At 38.9% G+C, this 25,262-nt stretch overlaps 1 protein-coding gene across 2 annotated transcripts in view; it reads right to left on the minus strand.

Annotated features, from left to right (window-relative positions):
* LOC149072565 (MYND-type zinc finger-containing chromatin reader ZMYND8-like) overlaps positions 1-1,838 on the minus strand; it is a 91,555-nt gene extending 89,717 nt beyond the window's left edge. The window contains exon 1 of one of the 2 annotated variants that reach the window (XM_089246886.1): positions 1,614-1,745. The gene's annotated coding sequence lies outside the window, so the exon portion shown is untranslated. Of the gene's footprint in view, positions 1-1,613 lie in introns of both variants that reach the window. The other variant, XM_089246887.1, reaches the window with a different exon arrangement.
* Positions 1,839-25,262: the final 23,424 nt, after the last annotated feature.

The raw sequence follows: 25,262 nt of genomic DNA on the forward strand, positions 1-25,262 counted from the left end.
GTTGATCTCGATGACCATGCTCAGACCTCTGATTTAGATATTGTTGGTTTTCTTCACTAACAAATTTGTGAGTTTCAAGATTTCTATCATAGGTAACCAGGGCTTCGTTCTAATTTACGGACTACCTTTTCTCACCAATTTAATAATGTATTGAGCTGACTCAGTAATTATATATATATATATTTATTTAGAGGTTTTTTATTGATTATGCAAATTGATAAATGTATTTCTTGTAGAGCCGATATACTAAAATTGAATGTTTGGTCTAGGGAAAGATAAGATGTTAATAGTTGAATAAACTTTGTTAAATTCTCAGGCAATTTTAGTGGTATCCTTTTGAGTTGGATCATTGTGTGGTCAAAGGTCAGGACTGCTATTTGGTGGCCTGGGTATTTGCAAGATCGGGAACAGCTTCGATATTGGTCACCACTTCCCTTCGCAACTTTTCTTAGACGATAAGTCACCAGAGCCAACATAATGGCGCTGGGTTACAGTATCTTTTAAATTTCTAGAACAATCAATCCCAGGTGGCGCTAGTTCTGCCAAGCAAGTTCTATTTTTTGTTGGAGGGAGTCTTTATGAAATTTGAAATGGCAGTCCTTTTATTTGGTGCCCTGATCCCTTCATATTCAAAAGAGAGTTGGGGTTTTATTTTTTTTATACATAGAATATTTATTTGCACAATAGGAAGGGCCGTTGTTTATTTAAAAGAGTGGGTACCTTTTTTTTATGTTTAGTCCAGATCAGCGGTTTTCAACCTTTTTTGACTCACGGAGCCCTTTTTAGTCAAAAATTTCTATGGCGGAGCCCTGTAGGCCCATTTTATAATTATTCATTAAAGTTACCGATTTATTTTTACTATTTAAAAAAATTTATAACTATTTTTAAATTTCCTCGAGCGGCCACGGAGCACTGGTTGAGAACCGCTGGTTTAGATAGTGATACTTTTATTGTTACGCTTATTAGTTTTCATCGTTTTCTATGCTGGCCTTTTTTTCGGCGACCGACGGGCTTGGCGACTTTCCGTCGGACTTGTTTGGCGCCAAAAATCCCCAAGTGATGATCAATATCGAAGCATATATAACAGTCGGCTCCGCTTTTGACACTAGGGGGGTGGGAAGACTATGGAAAATGTTTGGTTTCCTGAGACTGAGGGGGGCTCCTAAAATGGTTGTTTGGCACTGCCGTCTTAACGCATGGGCTCACCCGGGAGCATGGCCCCCACATCCTGAAGCAGGGCCCCTAGGCTGGGATCTTTTTACGGGCCCCCTTTATGATGAATTTATAGCGTGAAAAACAAAAAATGATTAAATCCTCCCGGGCCCCAGGGCTGGAGCCTTGTTAGCCCACCCCTAGTGGGGGCCTCACTAAAATGAGATCTAGTTAAAATTTTCTAGAATTTACCAGGTAGGCCCTCAGAAAAACCACTTGTCCCGGGGGGGGGGGAGGGCATGATGCTCTTAAGACGCACTGTTGTTTTTGACTCCCATATTTTTTCTGGATTTGTCAATCTTTGGTGTGTGTCAGGGTTAAAAAAGAATCACTAGCCGGTGCTCACCGTCTTACTGATAAAAATATTTCATCATTTAAATAATTAAAAATATAATACTTACTAAACAACCGTAAAACACGAGGAAGTTGGCGGTTCGGTTCTTCTTCTTCAATTATACAGGGCTTTATGCCTTCGGGCCATCCCCTGTTAGAGAAAGAACACTCCACAAGAGCATAGAACATGTTATAAAAATATATTAACGAAAGAGCTGTCATCAATCACAGAACACATAGGAATTCCAGCAATTTCCATTCTTCCCTCTTGGCGGTTCGGTTGTTGAACCTATAACGCTATTTTACAAAGATTGATGCATTTACGCTATCTTCTGTTTTATCAATGATATTACAGTGACCATATTTTTTTATGAAATTATTTGACAAAAGTTGACCATATGACCCGTATTTGTTTGGATAAAATTATTTTCTTTAGAGTTTTCAGCCAATTTCCAGTTATAGTTAAAATGCTCATTTTGTCAAATAAGAAAGCCCACTTTGAAATTTTCAATCGTAATTCGTAATAAAACGTGAGTTATGCATCAATGAGATACCGTGTTTTTTTGGTGAGTGGATGATGTGACAGACATGTGATATTGGGCCGAATGACACGTGCGTCTACAGCCTACGGTATAGCCACTACAATAGGGGCTATCCAGTCGCCTTAGCTTGCGGTAAGACGCCTTCATATATTAAGTGTATTAAGGAGTATTAAGGAGCCTGCGGTAGACCCAAAACCAGCAACCAATGAAAAAGCAGAATTTAAGACGTCAGTAAATAGGGGGTGGAGAAGGTATTTTCCTCTCATCTTCACTAGAACACCTTAAGCCGAGTTTTCCTAGGGAAAGGTTTTCTACGGTGCGCTCTACGTGAAATCGCTGATTGGTTAAAAACCTGAAATTCACGTTTTTTAACCAATCAGCGTTTTCACGCTGCACACGTTGCAGGTAACCTGCTCCTTCCGGGATTCTTGCGCCGCGTGAACCGAACTGGGTCATTTCGCGTCGGCAGAAACTTGTTACATAGTCACGCTACGCGTTTGTATTTTCTTAGCGTGGCGCATCAGATCAGCACGGCTATATTATAGTATATGGCCGTGGCATCAGCTACTCTGTCATCTACATGCTCCGGTTTGAAGGGAAGGGAAAGAAAACACACAAGAGTGAAGAGAACATCGGCAAAACGCGTGACGCACGACGCCATTTGACTCCTCCAGAAGCAGTCAGCCAATAACGCCCGACGTAAAGCGCTGTCGTGAGACGCGTTGCGCTTTGTAGGAAAACCGTCATAGTGATTTTCTTATTGGTGAGTGGACGGCGTGTCAAGCTGGGCGGATCACGTTGCGTGCAGCACAGAAAACCTGCTCCTAGGAAAATTCGGCTTAATACAGTATATGAAGGCGTTGTAGAGCCTCAATATACAGTATATTCTATTCTTATATGTATTATTATTATTACTTTACACATTGGCTCTCTCTTAACAAGCACGCTCTGGTCACGTGAAAGAATCTCAGTACATTCTGTACTGAAACACGAGATGACCACGTGACCGGATGCCCCTTCGGAGGGTCCGAAGGGCCATGTGTGTTGGAACACCAGTTCAGTTCCAGCTCTCACACGAGATGCATCAACGTCGCTTTCTCTCTCTTAATATATGTACCATGTAAATAAAATCTTCTATATAGCATCATAATTAAAGATAATGTATCTACAACTACGTCTCATTCATACGGAGTCAATTGCGCTACCGTCACCACTTAGCATTAGCAATTTAGCAGCGTCTTAATCTTCACTAGAGCTTGCTTGCATGATATGGTCTTGGTTATTTGGCACGATTGTTAATTGACGCCAACATATTTGGCGACGTTTAATGATAAATATGCTTAAGTTTAGTTTTATAACCGCAGTTAGTACAGTGGTTAGAGCGTCCGGCATTACACTATAAAAGTTTGATAAAAAGTTATTTCATAAAACTTGGCAAAGATCTTTTATAAATTTTGTATACAGTTTTTTTTTATAAAATTTATTTTATAAAGGAAATTGACCACATTACACTACATAAAAGTTTTATATGCTTTTGCAAAAGTTTTCGTCAGCTTGTCAGTCTTCGTTAGTCTCGTGTTGTTGCTGTAGTAGTTATGGATGAAGAATTTTTTTTTTTTACCATTTCCTATAGGAAATTTATCATTTGCAACCTCTGTAATGGCTTCGGTTTTAAAAAACATGAGGCTCATGTGGATGCAGGGGCGACGGAAGTGTTTCTGAACTGTGGGTGCTAGTCTTTAGTTTTATATCGGAAATTTTAATTTCTGAATCAATTCTGGGGGTGCTCGGATCCATGCCACAAATTACTGTGGATGCTTGCGCACCCACAGCACCCCCGGCTTCGACGCCACTATGTGGATGATTGCATTCGATGGAATAATTTGCGGAAGAAGCTGATTATTTTGATGCATTACATCTAGCTGGGAACGCAACTTAATGAATAATAAATATGTCAGTTTATGAAGAAGTTGAGGAATACAACGCCCAGAGTGAAAGTTTAGCGACTAAATTGCCCGTGTTTCATCATATTACTTATTGCGGCTCATATGTCACGGTAAAATCCTCAGATGATAATGAAATTACCTCAGATGATAATGAAATAAATGTATCATCAATATGAACCAACAAATCCAGTGATGTGTCAGTCGAGCCCGGATATAGCGAAGTAGCAGGTGAAAAACATTACAGATCCGATATTCGTGAAAACCGATACAACGTAAATATTCGAGTTTAATGAGAAAAACTCACTCCTCAACCTATTCGCGATGATGGAAGAGGTGGTCCTCGGACAGACTTAAAAATTTAAGAAAATTTAAATGAAAATTATTTACGTATGTCACAAACACTAAAGATGTTCACATAGTTTTTGAATAAAATATTAATACCCGTGTTTGGCAAGTCAGTGTTTCTCAAAGTGTGAGTCGCAGCTTCTAGGGGTGAGTCACCAGCATTTATCAGAGACGAGCTGTCTATATTGATGTGCAACTGTTCAGTGATTTCAAGTAGTACTTCAAGTATTAAGGGAGCCGTGGGTAAACGTTGACTGAGACAAGAAAGCCACGGAATCATGGCTGCAAGTGGTCCATCGAATTGTTATCGATATTTTAATGGTTCTAACGTTTACAAAGAATTTCTTTCAAACCCAGCGAAACTCCGGTCTATCGTCATGAGCAAGTTACTACCGAATGAGTTGTGCCGGAAATGTGGGTGTGTACCTAACAGTCTGAGTGCCTATCTAGTGTTATCTGATTTTCCAGTGCTGCCATTAATATTTTAAATTGTGAGTGAAGCGTAATGATTGAATATTTGTACTGTTGTGTAGGACTTTTGCTCTCAGTGGCGCGATTTTTTAACGTGAGATCGACTCGCATTCAGGGCTCGAAGTTGAAAATCGACCAACGCTGTGGCGCATTGGCTTACAAAGACTGAGGAACTCTGACACAAATCTGTAGTTACGTCGATCCTTCTTCGAGTGGTTATATGGGAATGAACAGAACCAGAGCGTTATCTAAAGCTAGAGATCGCCATCGAGCAATCGCGTTGTCAGAGCACACCCGAAGCTGATTCTCGCAATAGTACGGTAGTACTTCAGTGATTCGGGCTTTTTTCTTGAAATAAAACTTTTGATTTTATGGAACTTAATCCATTGAATCCACCAGTGTGGCTCCCCAAAGAAAAACTTGGAAACAACCCCGCTACCTAAAATTTGCGGACTCGTTGATTGTCACCCACGACATGTAACCTTCATTGCCCCATCCAACCCCAATCTTGCTATAACCCATGTCTGTAAAACTTAAGAGCATCATGAGGCCCCAAGCCGAGTGATGTTATAGGGCCCCCACTACATTATTGCAAGTATCAGAAGTATAAGGCCTAATTTACATAAATACTTTACTTTCGGAAACAATATATATACCATTTCATATATACATAGGCGTACGCAGAATTTTCTGAGGAGGGGGTTTCAGATTTTTTCCTTCTGAGGGGGTTAAACTTTTTTTCCTGCAAAATAACACTATAATCTTGGCTCAAGAGGGGGGGGGGGTTAGAACCCCAAAACCCACCTTTGTGTACGCCAATGCATATATACCAACCAAATACCATAACCCAATTTCATATTTACGTACCCCCTCTATTTCTCAAACAATCATCATTCGAAACCTTCCCCCCAACCTTGTCATTTAAAGTCAGCAAACGCGAAACTTCCCCTCCACGAGTAGTGACGTATCACTTGAAAATATGACCCCTTGTATCCTATATATATAAATATGTCCATTCGTTATAACGGTATTTTCCACATTATTTTAGTATTGCATTGCAGGTTCACTGGGACGGAATTAAATTCGTTATAACCGATAGGCATCTAACTGTTTCTGTTTTTGTAGTGAGCTAGAGAAATTCAAATTTCTGATGTTCACATACGGTATTAAGATATTTGTAGCTCCCACACTGACTCTACCTCTACAACTCATTTTCTAATTTCTTTATGAAATCACAAAGTATATACGTAAACTTCAGCAATTGAAACTGCAGTATAGAAAGCATCAACATTAAACTTTTTTCAAATATAGGACGAGGCTAACTTTGATAAAATAAAACTTGATAAAAAACAATTTTTATCGAAGTTGTCCATTACACTATCAAATTTTTTGTCAAACGTATTTTATAAATTATCTTTGACAAAGAACTTTTATAGCGTAATACCGGTCTAAGACACGCATTGCGAAGGTTGTGGGTTCGAATCCCACTAACTCGACTGAGGTTTTTGTTTTTCTCCTTATTACTATCTTCGTTTTTTTAATGTATAATTAAATGTGATTCATATCACCAGTATCCAAGTAAAATAAACATGCTTTTATAAATAAATGTTCTATTAATATTATGTCTGACATGATAGAATCAAAACAGGTTGAATCTTACTTGGTTTTTTTTAATCATAATAAGTTATTGTCAATAGTACACAGCCCAAGAAATTTTAAGGATCAAACCCCTGTTAAAGCAGAAAAAACAAAACTTAATTGTTTCATAGCTAATATGAAATGATTTATAAAATTTACTTTTTTCTGTTTCATAGATTTTTTTTAATTATAAAAAAATCCATGTTCATAATTTTTTTGAAGGAAAACTCATTTTTTCTTGATGTATTATATCCTCACTAACAGAATGCACTTCTTTCAAATGTTCTCTGTACAAGGGCGTAGCCGGGGGGGGGGGACTTGGGGGTCTGGTCCCCCCCCGAAATGTGAGAAAATGACCGAAAAAAGGAAAAAAGATGGCCAAATCCATTGTTCTGTCACTTTGGTTCCCCCCCCGAAATGAAAGTGGTCCCCCCCCCCCGAACGAAATTTCTGGCTACGCCCCTGTCTCTGTAATCACTGAATGTTCCAAACTTTGCAGAACAGTTCTCTTCAACGCAAAAAATGGAACCTTCACATAAAATTTTGTGGACATTTCTCACGTGTTTCCTTAATAGGAGAATTTATTTTTGAAGTTTTTTTTACAGACGCCACAAATTTCTATCGCCATTATGACATACAAGTTCTTTAAATATTCTAGAAACCTTGATAGAAGTCGCCAAAGCAGGACAAGTCACCCTTAAGCGAGGAAGGGAGGGGAAATCTGCACTTTCAGTGACGTCATAAAATGCTCCTTTTTCATTGGTTGCTGGTTTTGGGTCTACCGCAGGCTAAGACACCTTCATATATCAGAAGGATGGCAGAGTAGAGCCGCTTTGTCAGCTTCCTTGGCCGGCATCGGCGCTGCCGTTTTAGTTTTCTCTAAAGTCCGTAGACAGATCTTTCACCAAGTCCGTAGAGTGGGACTTTGAAATATTTTTCGGCGATGTTTGACGGCCCGTTTTCCCGGATTTTTCCTGCTGCGATGGCGTAGGACTCAAGTTATTTTTCGTGGACAAGGGTGACGTCGCGCTGGTGTCTTTAGTGACTTGCATTTTACCATGATTTCGGAAGTTTTCCCACACGCTACGAGGAAGAAATGTGTTTGAATAGACTGTCAGACTTTTCGAAGGTGACAGGCTGTCTATGCTAGATTTCTTACGATTTTGATGAGAAATATTGTCCACATTGCTTTTTAGAGAATTTCCACCTTTATTCGTGCGAATTTTTTTGAGAGCTTTTTTGTAGAAAATGCATTCACGGTAGTTACTAGGGTGACCAACTGTCCCGCAGTTACAGCATTCAGGTAGATCAGTCCAGCGTACTTTGCTACACAACTGAACTGCATGGTTTTCCTTACATTTTAGACAGCGCTGGGGTCCATCACAGGGATCCTCCTCACATTCCCATGACTGGCACCGATAGCACTGCCTTGGCGTAATTATATTTGGATTCCTTTTGAACCTAGAAATGGTGTCAGCTACAGAGGCAAGCTGCTAAGTCCGAAGATATTCCGGAACTCTTCGTTTTCGGGCAGTTTGATTCTCCAGAGCAGTAGTTTCTGCAACCGAGCACGTCTCCTAGAACGGAACTGTTCGATGGACGTTGCGTGGAACCCCGCGTCCACGAGATCGTTGCGCAGATCCTCTGTTGGTGTTTCCGAGTCCATTCCCTTCAACAAGACGTTGAAAGAGTCAGCAGCACCCGCAGATTGCCTGTTGATTTCGACTTTTTCCCGAAAAAAATTTAGAGCACGCTGACGATCAGCGTCACTGTGGAACCAAATCTTGTGAAGACCGCTAGTGAATTTAACGCGAAAGTCATTTTCACAGAATTCACTGATTTTTTTCCCGTATTTTGACCACTGGCTATAGCATCGGATTTCCAGAAAAGATGTCCCGTATCCTTTTGAAGAGCGTCCCGTATTTTCTCGTTTTTCGTTTGAATCAGGCAAAGGAGGCACCTCGTCCACGCAAACCCATTGCGATTAGATAGTCAGGCTTTCAGAGATGGAAGGGGCGGGGCTACCTTGGGTTGCCTGATTATTACTCGAACTGAAAAATATCTTGAGAGAACGGTCTAGGCTCGCCTCAAAAGCACCACAACTTTCTCCAAACCACATCAATTTTCAATTGTTGCCATCAGATGGCACTGGGTGCACATAAGGTTTCGCCACACTCCTAAGCTCTTATTCCAATCATGGTTTAAACACACTAATGCTCGTGCAATCAGTAAAGTGATTTGATGAAGAGGTTTGCTATTATTGCACGGTGGAATTCTGGCTCGCAGCAATCAAGGTTATGTTCTTTACTAGCTGAACCCTCAAACTGAACTGAATATAACAACATAGTTCAATTCTTTTTTCCCAACACATAAGGAAACATCTATGTCTATATCCATACTGTTCATTCTTTTTATTTTATTAATTGACTAGAAGTTTGATATCGTGTCTCAGCGCAGGGCTGTTTAGTTCAGGAACGAGAATATTTTTTTGAATGCATTAGTTTGAAGGGGGGGGGGGCCCCCTTCAAACTAATGCATTAAATATTTTTTACACACATATTTACGCCTCTGATAATTTGCTGCTGTGTTCCCACCTACTAACTATTGTTAGTATTTAGCCCCTTCCCTATAAGTCCCTGTAATAAGTTTGGCGCAATCATTGGATCAAAAATTTTATTAGCTTTTAACCAACCCATATAGTTTTAGCCTTTTTACAGTACCATGAAAGTATATGTACACATTCAAATTTTTTTTACACAAAACGAGTTCAGTTGCTTTAATTTTAGATAAGATAGATAGACCGCTCACAACCCCGGTCTGATGCAAAGCACTTTACTTCCGTTACCTCAAAACAGGCAGAGTTGTGTCGGAAAAGTAAGCAAAGATTTATAGTGGTGGCTCCCCGTGCTCGGAAGTTTCGAATCACTCGCGTCGTTCTCTCCATGAAGGCAGTCATCAACTCGATGCAATGTACAAGCCATTTGACAAAAATGGGTGACTGAATCCAATGACTAGGGTGAAAAATTGCACCTGCGCCCAGTGGCACATAAGGGCTGGAGACCGCAGCCTGGGATTTCGAAAGAAGTGTGGAAAAGACTTGTGGGCAAGAAAGAAGCTGGCATGTCGAAGTGGGAGAGATTTGAGAATGGTCTAAATACACAATGTATACAAAAATATATATACAGCGCCTCGACTGAGACGGGAAACGAAGAAACAAAGCCTCCGTCCACAGTGCTGGGCAGTTTTGTTTCCCTTTCCTTTTACAGAATATGCAGTATACACACACAGAATACACACAGAGCCTGCACTGCGACGGGAACAATCAAACAGTCTCCGTTGACAGTGCTCATTGAATGTCCAGCACTGTCACTTTTGAATTACATGCAAACATTATTTACATTACAAAAGTTTCCCTTTTTTATACTATTGGGAATGCACATAAACATTACTATGAAGGTAGTATTGGGTACAAATATCACCATGAGCTCATACAAATATATATATGTATTCAAGGTTGCAAAATTACTATCATGCTATAAAAGTGCGGTGGGAATAATCAAACACAGCCTCCGTTCACAGTGCTGGGTGTCAGCGATCACATTTGAATTACCCACACATATTTACATAATATATTTATATAATATACGCTATTTACATAATATAATTTTCCCTTTTTATATAATTGTTGATATACATAAACACTACTATGTGCGTCACATATATTCTAAACAAATGTCATAATGAGCTCATACAAACATTCAAGGTTACAAAACCACCATCATACTATGAAAGTGTATATACAAAAACATTCAGAAATTATACAGGGTGTATTACTTAAATATTATGTTTTAGGAGCCTAAGTGCGCCCGTCTATATTAAATCTGCATCTGTTTCAGATTCTACTTCCGAATCACTAGTGGATTGTTCACTGCTCCCAGTTATTATTAAAATAGTTTATTATTTATCAGATAGCCCAAGACTTGTAGTTTCATCGTTGCAGATCTTTGTAAAATAATTTTCCGTTTCCACAAGATCTCTCGTCCGTTCGGTGGCGCCTCTAAATGGTATCCCTTTGTGTACTGACTGTGTCACATAGTGTATCACGCTTCCCGGATGGCCGCATCTACACGTGCTGGTCTGGCTGATTTTGAACCTTTGCATGTATTCAGCGAATGGACCGTGTTCTGTGAGGAACATTACTATTTCTCTCGGCATGACTTCTTTCATTTTACCCACTTTTGGTATAACGTCGAAGAGCTTTCTTGCAGTTGTGCATATTTGCCAATGGTGTAGCCATTTCTCTGACGCTTCTTGCGAGAGCAGATTTTTAATGTAGGATGACGGTAATTTCATTAGGTGGTTTTCATGTTGATGTTTTGTAGCTTCTTTTGCGAATTTATCCGCCATTTCATTCCCCTCAATGCCAACATGAGCTTTCACCCATCGAATTGTAATCCTCCCGTTGTCCATTAGTGTTTTTCTAATGCCATACACTAGGCTATAAGGGGATTCTACGTCTCGTATTGCCTGTATACATGACATGCTGTCTGTCTTTGTAGTTGATTTTTCTGCCAAATTTTTTGCATAATTGATCGCCATCCAGATAGCGTATAACTCCGCCTGGAAAACAGTGTTGTTATTGAGTAATCGGCAGTTCCATTTGTCCGTTACTTCATCCATGTATATACTGATGTATTGTCGGATAATCAGCATGGGTTCAGGAAGGGGAAGTCATGCGTGGCTAACCTGCTTTGCTTCTATGATCACGTGACTAAGGCTTTGGGTAAGAGCAAAAATGTAGATGTTGTTTACCTTGATTTCCGGAAGGCATTCGATCGGGTCCAACATGGTAAACTCTTGAAGCGTTTACACGAGATTGGAATTGGGGCAACTTGCTGAATTGGATGGAATCGTGGTTAAGAGATAGGTCGCAACGAGTTATGGTGAACGGGGAATTCTCTGGTTGGACAGGCGTCACAAGTGGAGTTCCTCAAGGAAATGTCCTTGGTCCCATACTCTTTTCACTTTTTATCGATAAACTCGATCAGGGTATCGATGGGATTACTAGCAAATTCACAGATGATGTGAAGCTAATGGGGATAATCGGGAATCAATGCGATAGGGAGTTGCTCCAGAACAACTTAAACAGGATTGCAGAATGGGCAAATGAATGGAGCATGACGTTTATCGTTGACAAGTGCATAGTCGCTCATTTTGGTTCGAACAACCCACGGTTCTCTTACGAGTTGAATGGTGTCACTATCCCGGATGCAACTAGGGTCACTGATTTGGGAATTCTCATTGACGACAGAAAAATTGTATTTTTTCTAACGAAAAATTCCACAAAAACAAAGTTTCCATAATTGTTTTGCATGTAAATTTCAAATTTAAGTGTATGAATTATTTTTATTCATATTTTATTTGTTTTTGTGAACACTTTAGTGAAAATTTCATTTGAATATATTGAAAATTGAAAAAGTTATGATTTATTTTCTCAAACAATGCCGCTTAAAAATTGAGCCTCGGAAAAGTCATCTGCATCATTTTTTGATAAATTTCAACATTTTTTTTCTCAAAAAGTTTTAGAGATATGCAAATAATATTTCACACGGTTAATGAGGATGGTAAAAGCAACAAATAGAAAGAAAATCATTGAAATCTGAGACTGGGTGTCATGGCCGGGTGATTTGACATGGAATGACCCAGCATTAAAAAATATCTGCGTCACGATAAGGCGGCTTGAATGCCTGACAGTTGGCATGATAGTTACGTTTCCCCTGCAACATTAGGAAGACAGTCTATGGCAGTGGTTTATCAAAGAAATAATATATACAACAAACTATCACGTTTTTACTTCCTCTGTTAATGCTTGCTGTTGGACTTCAGGTAAAAATTGTCACTTTCTCTGTGAAAATAGTAGATATCAAAGCCTTTTAGATTCCATTCCAAAATCTCTGCAAAATTTCCATCTTTACATACTGTAACCTCTCAAAAATTGGTGTAATTTCATTAAATATAATGCTCTGATCGAATAAAACATTTTTTTACGTGATTATCACTTAATGATCTCCACTATCTAACCAATAATCCAATGATTATGCTTGAATTTCCGAAATATGCATTTTGAACTCAAAATTGCCATAGTTTTGAACTCAAATTTTGGTTTAACAATCAATAGTTTTTAGGGTTGGTAAGTTTTTTCCATAGCTGAAAAAAAAACCTAGTGTAAAAAGTGCACCAGCAAAAATAGGTTTTTGCCAAGCATAAAAAAATGATGCTTCCTGCATTTATTTATGTCTAGTATCATTTAAAAAATATATATACAAAATTATTGTATATTGTTATAACAATCCCGATAGTAGCGGACAACGGGTGGTCATTATATATAACGAGCATCGAAGGTATTTCTATGTATTTACTTGTAAATGTATTTTCCACCAGATTACTTCACAGAACAGTATAAAGTTGATTGTTGATGATTTCATGTTTCAGTTACATATAATACACATTGAGTCAAATGTTTTATTCCATAAAACCATTTTTGCCTTAGTTTTTACCAGTTTTTGCCACTGTCTCGGCGAAAATACCCCTTTGCCGGCAAAATGCCCAACCCTGAATTTTTGAAAAGCACCATCTGAAGGTTTTCTGGGACTTTTCTATAAAGATACGAAAAATCTGAAGTTTGTTTCCAACCGAAAGATTTTAATAAGGCTAAAAAATCGGAAGCATTGTTACCTATGCGTGTGTTGTTGAATGGCACTCTGTGACTTCATACAATCACATAAAACCAACTAATGACAAAACTATAAACAGTGATACCTCGGCAAACGAAGATGATTTATTCTGGAATTACATTTGTCAGCCGAAATGCGATTTCCTATAGGTTTCTATGGAAAATTGTTTAATTCATTACAGGCACTGCTCAAAATTTAAAAAAAAAGAGTCTTTTAAAACACCAAAAACAGGAGTGCTACAAAAAGACAGAAACTGAATGAAGGCTAAAATGAACAGCTTCAGAATTCAGTTAATAAGAATATACAGGAAGATCATTTCATTTTGCACTACGCATACCGGTCATTCCCAAAAAAAAGCGTACATTCCACATTTTTCAAAAATGTGGAAAATCTTAGTTTGAAATGTTTTTAAAATTTTTTGCCTGTGAATTGCAAGAATGCTTCCTGTAACAGAGTGCATAGAAATGTTTAACTGAATGAGAAAGATATTTCAAATACTCTATATATAAATAGGCCATGCAAATAAACTTATTTTCTCAAAAATTTTGTATACAAAATGTAATAGGTCACTGAGACCTCTATAACCTTTGAAAAACGTCCACTCCATGACGAAATTAAAAAAAACGTGTTCCCCGCGAATAGTTGGAAAATTAGTCTGGTAAAAATTTTAAAATCTGGTCAAAGTGGACACTGGACTTATTATATCATTAGGATGATTTTTCTTTTACTTCAAATTTGTTTTGTTGATATTGGATAGTAATTTGATGTTGGTATAAATCTCATGTTTACGTCTCTCACATTAATGAACCAGAGTGGAAGGGGGTGTAGAGCCTGGAAACGAAAATAATATAGGAAAATAATGGTTCTGTCTCATAATAACGACTTTGTCAATTAACCACCTTTACTTATATTAAAATGCCCCTTATGACACATCTCCCTGCATCTGTGGCTGGCAGTGATTTTGACGATCTGTACTACTCAACTTTGGTATTTAACTGGAAAAAAAAAAACATTATTAATTTTTGTCGCACCACGGTCATTTTCTGCACACGAGGGCTAATTAGAACGGAACCTACAATTTATTGCCGATTCCGAACGCTTGTTTTTTATTTTTATCGTGAGTTTGGTGCGCTAACCCTTCGATGGGAGAGTCCCTGCGGTAGCAATTTTTTGCTGCGGTCAAGTCGCCGTTTTTTGTTGTACACCTGCGTCAGGAAAGTTTTCTGACAAGGACGAACCGGGGATCGAACTCGCAACACCTCTAAACATCCTTTGGTACTTTAGGCGAGCATCTTATCGACCGGGCTACCGCGGCTCACTGAAAAAATATCATGAGAATGTGGTAAAGGGTTTAAATTGAATAGATAACTTATTAAACTTAAAACTTCAAAACCTCTTAACTAAGAAAACTTTACTTTAAATCATAGTTTCTATTCTGTTGCGTTGCTTTAGTTTTTGGAAGACGCAACAGAATGGACAAATTAGCTTAAATTATTTTTTCATTAAAAATTTCAATGATTGATGAAGACTTTTATTACATTTTGAAGCATATCTCCATGTATCACTTGATGTTGATAAATAATTAAAAATTTTTTTTTTATCTGTATGATAATGACGTAACAGAGTAATGACGGCAGAGAAAAATCTGGTACTAAAGACATAACGTGAATATTGTCATTTTGTAGAAGTCAAATCCAATATTGTCATTTTGCAGAAGTCAAATCCAATATTGTCATTTTGCAGAAGTCAAATCCAATATTGTTGATCAAGCATTAAAAGTAAAGCTTTTAATGAGCTCAAAAGTGTTATCAGATTTAATCTGGCATAAAAATATATTTCCCAAATGACCGTTACTGTTACGTATTCTGAAGTAAAGCCAGGTTTTCCTAGAAGCAGGTTTCTACAACGCGTGCAGCGTGAAAACTCTGATTGGCCGAAATAACCTGATTTTCCAGTTTTTAACCAATCAGCGTTTTTACGCTGCACACTGCGCAAATATTCTATTCCTAGGAAAACCCGGCTTAAGTCTATTTAAAGTCAAAGACGCGCGTATATATCTTATACATCTCGGAGAGTTTAAAGTTATTTCTATGGCAACGAAAGAGTTATTATGGTTGATGGTATACAGAATAAAAAGTAGTATCGCTCTCTAAAGATGTCTCTCTATGGTCTCGCCTGTGCTTGGTAAAAGAAAAAACGTTTGCTGGAAAGACGCAACAACATTTGTAACTGGAAAATATTTTTTTCAGAAATGGAACTATTCGATTTTTACTAGATTACATGATCAAACTGATGAATATCAAGTTGCGTTGCCATTACATATGCCAGGTGATGAAGCTATCAAACGTTATAATGAGTTCCATTTCGATACCGATGAGGACGAAAGAACTGTAACAGCCATCATGAGTAAGTTTGATGAATACGTCGTCGGCGAAACGAATGAAATATGAGATTTCTTCAAAAAAACAACAACAAACAAACCAAGAAGAAAATTAAACTTTCGATATTTTCCTTACTGCAATAAGGCGTGCTGACAAAAACTTGTGGATACTGTGATACTTGCAAGGACTCACTACTTTGTGACAGAATCGTATTAGGTGGGAATCATAGGTGCCGTAAGAGCTCTGATACGAAGAAAACGGGGAGGGGGTTCAGGGTTAACAGACCAAGCAGAATCACACTTAGAACAAAACAAGATGATATATGGGGTCTAGGGTTGCAAGATGTCCGCATATACGGCCCACAAGGGCGTATGCAGGTTGGGATTGCATTGAATATCCATGAATTATTAAGGGACTTGGTGACCTCTAAAAGTTGCTTTGGGGGGTCATTGGCACTGGAACCTAGAATGCTCAGGCAAGTATCTTATCTCGACCTGAGCTACCGCGCCCACTAAACTTAATATCAATACATAAAGATCACTGATGTCTGGTAATGATTTAAATGTGATAATGTGTTGAAAAGAATAGGAAAGTGAATAAAAATTGGAAAGAAAAACTTCTACGTCAAAATTAGTGACTGCAGACTACATTGAAATATTGATACTGTACCGAAACCATCAGCAGTTTTGAAATCAGCCGCCCTAATGTACCCTAAAACCATTAAAATTCCCTTGGAAACATGAAAATGTTTTATTTTCAGGCCTAAAATTTTCATATTTTAATCACAACGTTTAATTACCAAACGTTTAGTTTTATGGTAGTTATTAGAGCCAGTATTATTCGAAAAAACAACTTTGAAGAATAATTTCATCACTCTCAAAATTTTTAAGGTCAGTTTGGTAAGAGGAAGTTTCTTTCTCTCAAACCGAACAAAACTTCGATCTATCGCTATGGAAGATTTACTACCGAGTGAGTTCTGCCGGGAATGTGAGTGTGTGTGCCTGACAGTCTGAGTATCTAGCGTTGTGTCTGACGCTACAAAAAATGCTGTCTCATCTATATTTCAAATTCTTTCTTTCTTTAAAACCGAGCACAACTCAGGTCTATCACCATTTATGGGCGATTTACTACCTAGTGAGTGGTGCCGGAGGTGTAACTGTGTGTGTACCTAAGGGGTCATTCAAGTATTACGTCATCATCGATGGGGGGGGGAGGGGTTTTCCGATTTGCTGACTTTTGATGACAAGGGGGAAGGGGGTTTGGATAATGCTTACGTTATCGATCACCCTTTATGAAAATATGAGTTAGGATTCAGAGAGGCAGAGCTGATGACGAAATTTTGCTGACAAGAGGGGGGAGGGGGTCAAAAATGGCTAAAAATTTGCTTAGGTAATACTTAAACGGCCCCTAACAGTCTGAGTGCATATGTAGTGTTGTGTTTGATTTTTCAGTGCTGCATGCATATCAGAAGGGAAGTGAGCGATGTGTTATGATTGAATTACATTTGTGCTGTTTTTAGGTCTGTTGCTCTGTGTGACGAGACGTTTTGAAGGGGAGATCGGCTCGCATTCGCGTCTTGAAGTTGGGAACCACAGAAAACCAACTTCAGCCGACCACCACTATGGTGACGGTGGGGTTCGAACCCTGGTCCTCGCGATGTGAGTCCGTCACTATGATCATTCAACCACCACAGTGGCTAAAAGGAAGATTGCATCTTACATTAGTAAGTGCTCAAAATGTGCTCCGTCCATTGAGATACATGAAAAAGCACGGCGTAGGATGGAGAGCTGAACCCGCTCCAGCATGGACGGTGTCACTGTTGTCACTGCCGCATGTAAGGCGGCTACGAGGTCTTCTTGCGAGTCAAGCGTATGCTTATACACATGCGCTTTAAGATGGCCCCCATAAAAAAATCTAAAGGGTTTAGGTCAGGGGATCTAGCAGGCCTCTGTACTGGGCGGCCAATCCACCGATTTGGGTATTCTTGATTTAACCACTCGCGGACATTCGATGCATAATGGGCCGGTGCCCCATCAAGCTGCAGCCAAAGATTTCGCAAGATAGCCAAAGGAAGGTAGTCAAGAAAGTCTGGGAGGCAATCTCTGGAGAAAACGAGGTAGTTTTCAGCAATCAGACGTTGTGCAAGCAGATATGGTCCCAGAAGATTGCTGTTTATAATGCCGCACGAAACATTAATTTCCCAACGAACCTGATGAGCATTTGGATGTATTGCATAGGGATTTGAAAAATCTCAGATATGGCTGTTAAAGACACCTTCACGAGTAAATACTGCTTCGTCAGTCCATAGAATCCTATTTAGGAAAGTGCTGTCATTGGAACGCTGTTGAAGCAGCCATTGACAGAATTATTTCCTTCGCGGATAATCTTCTGATGAAAGTGCTTGCACCCGTGTGTAATGATACGGATGCAAAAACTCATCGTGCAAAACGTTTAAGACCGTTACATGACTTGAATTTAATTCTCGTGAGATCGCTCGATTGCTGGTCGTTGGATCCGATTCAACCAACGACAACACGTTATCTTCGAAAGCCGGTGTTCTTACCGACGATACTGGCCCAGCGTCTACGTTTGCTTGTAGTAATACACACCCTGACTCGCGCAATCGGCGGTCCAGTCGCAAAATAACTATGGTCTGGGTGCTTTCGCGTTGGATACCATTGACTGTATAACCTTGCTGCTTGCAAGGCTGATCCGTGGCACTTACCTAATATAAGGTGCACGTCACAATATCCTTGTATGCTGAATGCCATCAAATTAGAAATTATAACAATAAATGATTAGACGCAGTACTTTCTGGAGAATAAAACAAAACGACCAACGCTTATCTATAACCTCTGTGAAGCTAGCTTTGTGAGATGCAAACAACCTGTTCTGACTTGTAAAAAGTTTTTCCTCTTTCCTGAAAAGTGCGAGGGAAAAAACTGGTTTTTATATCTTTTTCGTTTTCTGTATAGCAGGGTTAATACATTTTTAGCATTGTCTAAAACGCCAAGTTATACATTTGGTGTACGTTTGGCGAATTCGGCCGGATTTTTAAGTGACGTCATCAATTTTTAAAGCGTTACAACTCATTAATTATGGGTCAGATCAAAAAACTGAAAACACTTTTCCACATTAGTTTTTCACAAGGAATCACGTGTGTAATTATTGGGCGGTCGATAGTTACCACCCACCCATTCCTTCCATTGACTAAAGTCCCGTACGGACACCTAGTTGAAATTTTGTTCTAATTGTGCTCACTAGATGGCAGCAGAAGTTTAAATATTTGATCAGCTTTTATATTTGTCTATTTTTGAATGAAATTTTGGCTTCAAATTTGTTAATTTTTAACACCCCTAATGTTTCTTTAGAACCTGAAACCATGTGTTGCTGATTGTGCTCCTGTATTTTATAATAATCCTGTATTTTCCGCTGTTTAATATGGCCAGCTTTAGTATAATCGTTACTCTATCGTTACACTAGGAGAAAACGTAAATTCAGAGTTTGTGCCCTTGCAAATTAATTCATTGCATTGATTAATCACATTTTTCTGTAGACGCAATGACGGAAAGTCCTTGGATTTAGTCTTTTAGCTTACAATACATTTTGAGGGAATTAAAATACAAAGCAAACCCATCACACTGCGACTAATCAAAAAATGTTAATGCATTATGCAGTTCCGTAACTAGCCCTTCCAATTCCCTGTGCAAGAATTTGCATTTAGACCCCTTTTTTGGCCCAGAATTTGGCCATTCTGGTGGGCCTGCCTAGTATGTAACTTTGTATAATATTTGTTTTGTAATTTAAATTTTGTATCTATGCAATAATTATGTATTTTCATGACTTTAAACGCATCTCATTGTCAGAATTTCATTCATATTCAAATAAAGAACCATTTCAGTTACTGATAATATAGTAAAACCTCTCTTAACGGATACCCCTCAGATGCGGTCACCCCCTTTTAGGGCCAAATAATTTCCAGCAGTATAATAAAAGTATGTATTTCAAACCCGATTAACGGTCACCCATCTTTTACGGACGAATTTTTTGTTCAGTCGGTGTCAGCAAAAGAGAGGTTCTTTGGTAAATTCTGTCAGAAAATCCAGCGGTGATCTTATATAAATAAAGTTCTGGTGTTCAAGCAGGATACTTCGAGAAAAACTCTGGGGAAGTGCGTTTCTAGCGGCTATCTCTCGGCTGATGTTACTTTCAGGGCCGTAACTGGGCTGGGGCAACCAGGGCATTGTCCTGGGCCCCGAGTAGCCCTAGTTTGTTTTGCATAATAACCCTTTCAATTTGATCATTTGATCATTTTTGTCGCACCACGGTCATTTTCTGCACACGAGGGCTAATTAGACCGGGACCTACAATTTATTGCCGATTCCGAACGGCAGGCTTGTTTTTTATACTCGTCGAGGGGTTGGTGTGCTAACCCCTCGATGAGGGACTCCTTGCGGTAGCAATTATTTTTCCCCTGCGGTCTTGTCGCCGTTTTTGCTGTACCCCTGTGTCAGAAAAGTTTTCGGACGAACAGGGTATCGAACTTGCGGCCACTCTAAACATCCTTTGGTACTTTAGGCGAGCATCTTATCGACCTGGGCTACCGCGCCCAACCCTTTCAAGAAGGAGCCCCAAGGAAAGTCTGCCCCGGGACTCCGAGAAGGCACACACTACGGCCCTTGTTACTTGGTGCAGAGTTTCGAGGGGAAAATGTAACTGGAAAAAACCCCCGGAAAATCCACTTTGATGATGTCTATGGACTACCCGCCTTTTAAGGGCCAATATTTTAATTTTATTAGTCTGGATAAACGATGCCAAGGACCGCCCTCTCCCCCACCACGGTATATTCTGGGTTGAATGCTAATGATAGTATTAACTATAATCCGTTAAATTTTTCAGATCACATCGGAATGAAATTTTTCCTCCCGGGCCAACTGCGGGCTTAAAAATTGTGGCCTCGTGGAGACCACGTATGAAGAAAAAGACTAAAGAGTATTTGTGTGTATATTTCTGTATGCATATCTCTGTAGAGAAATAAAGTTATGTCAAATACGGGTAAATGTCTGATACTGATCTTTTTTCACAATTTTGCAAGTAAAATGCTCCACAAATTTCTATTAGCATTGTTAACAGAAGAGAAATAAAAGCTGTCAAAAGAGCAAAATGGTGGTTGTATCCGTCATAACTCGCTTGAAAATTTTCAATTCTAAAAAGAAAGTAAAATATGCTGGTATCATAGATTGATAATAATCGGCCTTCAGTAGGGTGACCATACGTCCCGTATTTCCGGGGCAGTCTCGGTTTTTTCTGTTTCTTTGGCCGTTCCGACTTTTTTGGAGAAATGTCCCGGTTTTTCCCTTATTTTCAACTAAGGCGCAACTTGACTTTTTATTCTTTATATTTATTCATCAAATCAATGAATAAAATTAACTTCCCAACTCAAAATATATTATGACAATTACGACAGCAATTTCCGTGTTTGGCGACTTTTCTGTGATTTTTCCATGATTTTGGTCATTTTGGCATAATTTTTGGCGATAATTAGCAATGTCCTGTATTTTCCCATATTTCGAAGAACAATTTCCCGTATTTTTCTCGAACAAATATGGCCAGCTTAGCCTTGAGTGGCAAAAGGAAATTATTTACACATTGATAAATTAATCAGCAAAATTTTCCTGGGATAAAATTTTTCAAACTTGGATAAGGTATTTATTTACAAGTTTTCCCTCCCGCTACGCCATCTGGTGAGGAAGATTGTCGAAAAAGACGGTCTGGCAGGGTGCCAAGTGACAAAACCTGCTATAGCAGAATCTGCTTTATATTTTATTTTATTAGGTGGTGTTGCAAGTGATGGATTGTTTACTATAGAAACAGCTGATGCTGACGTCGGTGCGAGTAGTGTTTTTCTTATAGCCTTATAATAAATGTTTTATTTTCTTTCCCCCCCCCCTCCCCATTTTTATCTCCTTCCACTTGACTTGGCTAACCATACGTCCCGTATTTCCCGAGACAGTCCTGGTTTTTTCTGTTTTTCTATCCATCCTGATTTTTTTGTAAAAATGTCCTGGTTTTTCACGTATTTTCAACGAAGCCAATTTGACATTTTATTCTTCAAATCATCGATTAAAATTATCTTCTCAACTCAGAAATTACATTACGATAATTACGACTACAAATACGAATACATCTCCATATATTTATCATGCTTTTTTTTAAGTCACTGAAATTTGCAGTAAACGTAGTTTCCCAAACTTTTTGGTCCATTGGTCCCTTTTCAGAAATTTTTTTCTCTCATCGCCCCTTCCCCCCACTCAAGTGAACCCATAGGATCCTATGTTAAACCAGTAGCTTTTATCGCCCCCCCCCCGGGACCATCCCATCTCCCACCAGGGGCGATATTGACCACTTCGGGAAACACTGCAGTAGCACTTCATTTCCCGCGATTAGCGACTTTTCTGCGGTACGAGTTGGCAACTTTGCTTAATTCTGGCCATTTTTAGCGATAATTGGCACTGTCCCCTATTTTCCCGTATATCGTTGACCAATATACCGTATTTTTCTCGAGCGAATATGCTCAGCCTACTCTTGACGAAGTGAGCTGCTATCATAAAGAACAGCTGGTGTGGACGGTCACCCACCTGTCGGGGGGGGGGGGGTTGGCGATTTGAGTGACTCTATTTTAATCTCGTGTGCTTTTTTATTTTTATATCAACATGATTTTTCTTAATTACATGAAGGGATTATTATATATTATTTATAGGTTCTTTATGCTGGAAGAAGTTTTTCTAAAGTTCATTCCAGTGGACGTCAATTTGTTTGGGTCTCCGATATTTTCTCATGTCAGTGTCGCAATCAATTCAAATTTTATGAGCGGTCCGAAGCTTACAGGAATTCCTCTCTTGAAACTGAAATAGTGTCGTAATCAACAATGTCCATTATATGCTGGTGTTGTGATCCAGCCATTCTATCAAATTGGTTTTGATTTATTTCTTGAATGTATGGCCATATGTGGGTGAGTTGAAGGTCCGTTCTTATATTAGTATTTCTGACAAACCATAGGGCTCTCATTAATTGCCGAAGTATTTTATTCTATCTCACTTGGAGGGCTTTTATGTCAAGTTTACGGGCATGTGGCCAGACCGGCGAGACGTCCAACACGGTTGGACGAAGAACCGATTTATACAAAATTATTTTATTATGTGTGGTGACTTTAGCTTATGGAAAGGTTATTTTATTCAGCATTGTCATGATGCTTACCGTCTTGTTTCTGGCCATTTGTGCATGTTCCCTGAACAGTTTTTTTCTTTTGTCTAGGATGAAACCCAGATATATTCCACGGTCCGCACGGGTGAAGTCTGGCCCCAAAGATGAGTGGTTGTCTTAGGAGTTTGTTTTTGCGTGAGAACCACATGAATTTGAATTTATCATAATTCATTCTGACATCCGAGTGAGTACAACACTGCTCAATATCAGAGACTGCTTCTTGGAGGTTGCATAACGTATGGGGGGTTTTTCTCCTTCCACAGAGACCTATCGCATCATCTGCGAAGAGGGTCAGGATGCCATTTCTTGGGGATGGGAAGTCATTTATATGAAGCAAAAAAGCTGAGGGTCCAATACGGTGCCCTGGGGGACCGATGCTCTGATCTGTCTGTTAGAAGAGAGTTCATTTTCGATTTTGACCTGAAACGTTCGGCCCATGAGATAATTGAAAAAGAAAATTATGAAGTAAGCAGGAAAGTTCGTGTTCATTAGTTTGAATAGAAAGGTGGCGTACTCGCATTTGTCAAAGTCGTGAGATGTCACAAGATATCACCGCCACTGAATCTTGACAGTTGAAAGCGTCCGTAATGAATTCGGTGACCCGGAGCAGTTGCGTAACGCAAGAGTGCTCTGGGTGGAACCCGTGCTGTTCCGGCCGTAAGATGTTATCTGAATTAAATTGGTTTAATCTCAGGGCCAGAATTCTTTCGAACTTGGAAAATTTTTTCAAAAGAGATATTTATTTTATTTATACAATATTGTTAGGCCAAGGCCTATACAAGAAGGTTCGGTGATGGGATTTGACATAGGCGATTGATACTACATACAAAATCAGAGATTGAAGTAGAGTCTACAAAATTTGATGGAAGGTTGTTGCAATCAATAATTGTACGGGGGAAAAAACTAAATTTGAAGCAATCTATGGATGCAAAAAAGGTTTCAATTTTTAGAAGTGATTGAGTCTATTGGAAAAATGTGAAGATTTGATTAGAATTCGGTTAGTGTCAATGTTAAAATAGCCATGGATAATTTTGAAAAGTAATGATAGGCGAGCGATATATGTACGGGAGGATATTAAGTTGGCGTTTGAGCTGTGTGATGGAAACAGAGGAACACCAGCAGTTTAAAATAAAGCGGAAGATTTATTTTGGTTAGATTCCAGCTTATCTATATTGCTTTGCGTATATGGGCCTGAACGATTGGGCAAGAAGGGGGTTCGTCCCTGGTTTAGGAGTAGTTCTAATGATAGTGTTTCCAAGGGGTCGGAAAGTAACAGTCTTGAATGCGTGGGGGACGTGCCTTCCTACTCATAATAATGAGATTTGATACATATTTCTAGAATAAGAATGTAAATTTGCATATAGGTACTCACATTAACCTATAACTGGCGTTGTAGTGCTATTTTGACATCCAGCAAGTATTAATGCATTTTAAAAATCAACAAAAGAAATTTTCATAAAATCAATGAGTTTTTTTGCACTTCATTCATCTATCAATTTCACTAAATAGTTTTTCATATTTGTTCAATTATTTTCTTAAAAATGGTCTTTTACTACGACACACATTCGAAGGAAATGGAGGGATACATGACTAAGGAAATTTTAAAAAAAAAATTATATATTAAATTTTTCAAACGCAATTTTCATGATTGAAAAATGAACAGATATGATTAAAATGCACTCAGAAAATAAAATTTACAAATGAAAATAATATTTACCATCTTTTCACAAGTCGGAAACAGTACTTGCAAATACCATGATATGTTGATCACACAGATCTTGCGTACAATTCACTAATACTATCCTCATGCTCACCTCGAATATCCGATGTTTCACCATTAATTTGAAACCATTATCGAGAAAACTGGTGTTCTTCCGATACGACATTTCTATCTGAACACTCCTGCCGTCAGAAAAAAAAAAGACATATGTAGTGGCATGGCCCCTAGGCTGTAATTTTTGGTGGGCCCCAAGCCAGACTTTTCACGGGCCCTTCTATAGCGAATTTATAGTATGATAAAACAAAATGGTGATTATCCCGGGCCTTGTCAGCCCCGCCCTTGTGAAGGCCATACGTGTTAACTTAAACAAGCGTGTTATTATTACGCGTGTTTATTGTTTAAGGCCATGCGTGTTAACCCTTAATCCATTGACGCCGGTTGATAAGAAAAAATTTGCCATTCGAAATTTTAATCTTCTTTGCCAATAAATGGTGGGAGTGGTTCCACTCAGTGGTTTTTTTCTTTCTAAAAATCAAAGTCGTCTTTAATGGGTTAACTGGGGTTAAGATAGGGCTCCTAATGCTGCTAAAATTGCCCTGCACAGAAACAGGGCCATCTAAGGCCTTCACCTCAATAAGGGGGGAGGGGATCCTACAAATACAAGGCCACAACAGGTA

Source organism: Pholcus phalangioides, unplaced genomic scaffold, assembly GCF_987345545.1.
Source record: "Pholcus phalangioides strain wild (caught in Gottingen) unplaced genomic scaffold, Ppha-v1.0 ptg000017l_1, whole genome shotgun sequence".
Lineage (NCBI taxonomy): Eukaryota > Metazoa > Arthropoda > Arachnida > Araneae > Pholcidae > Pholcus > Pholcus phalangioides.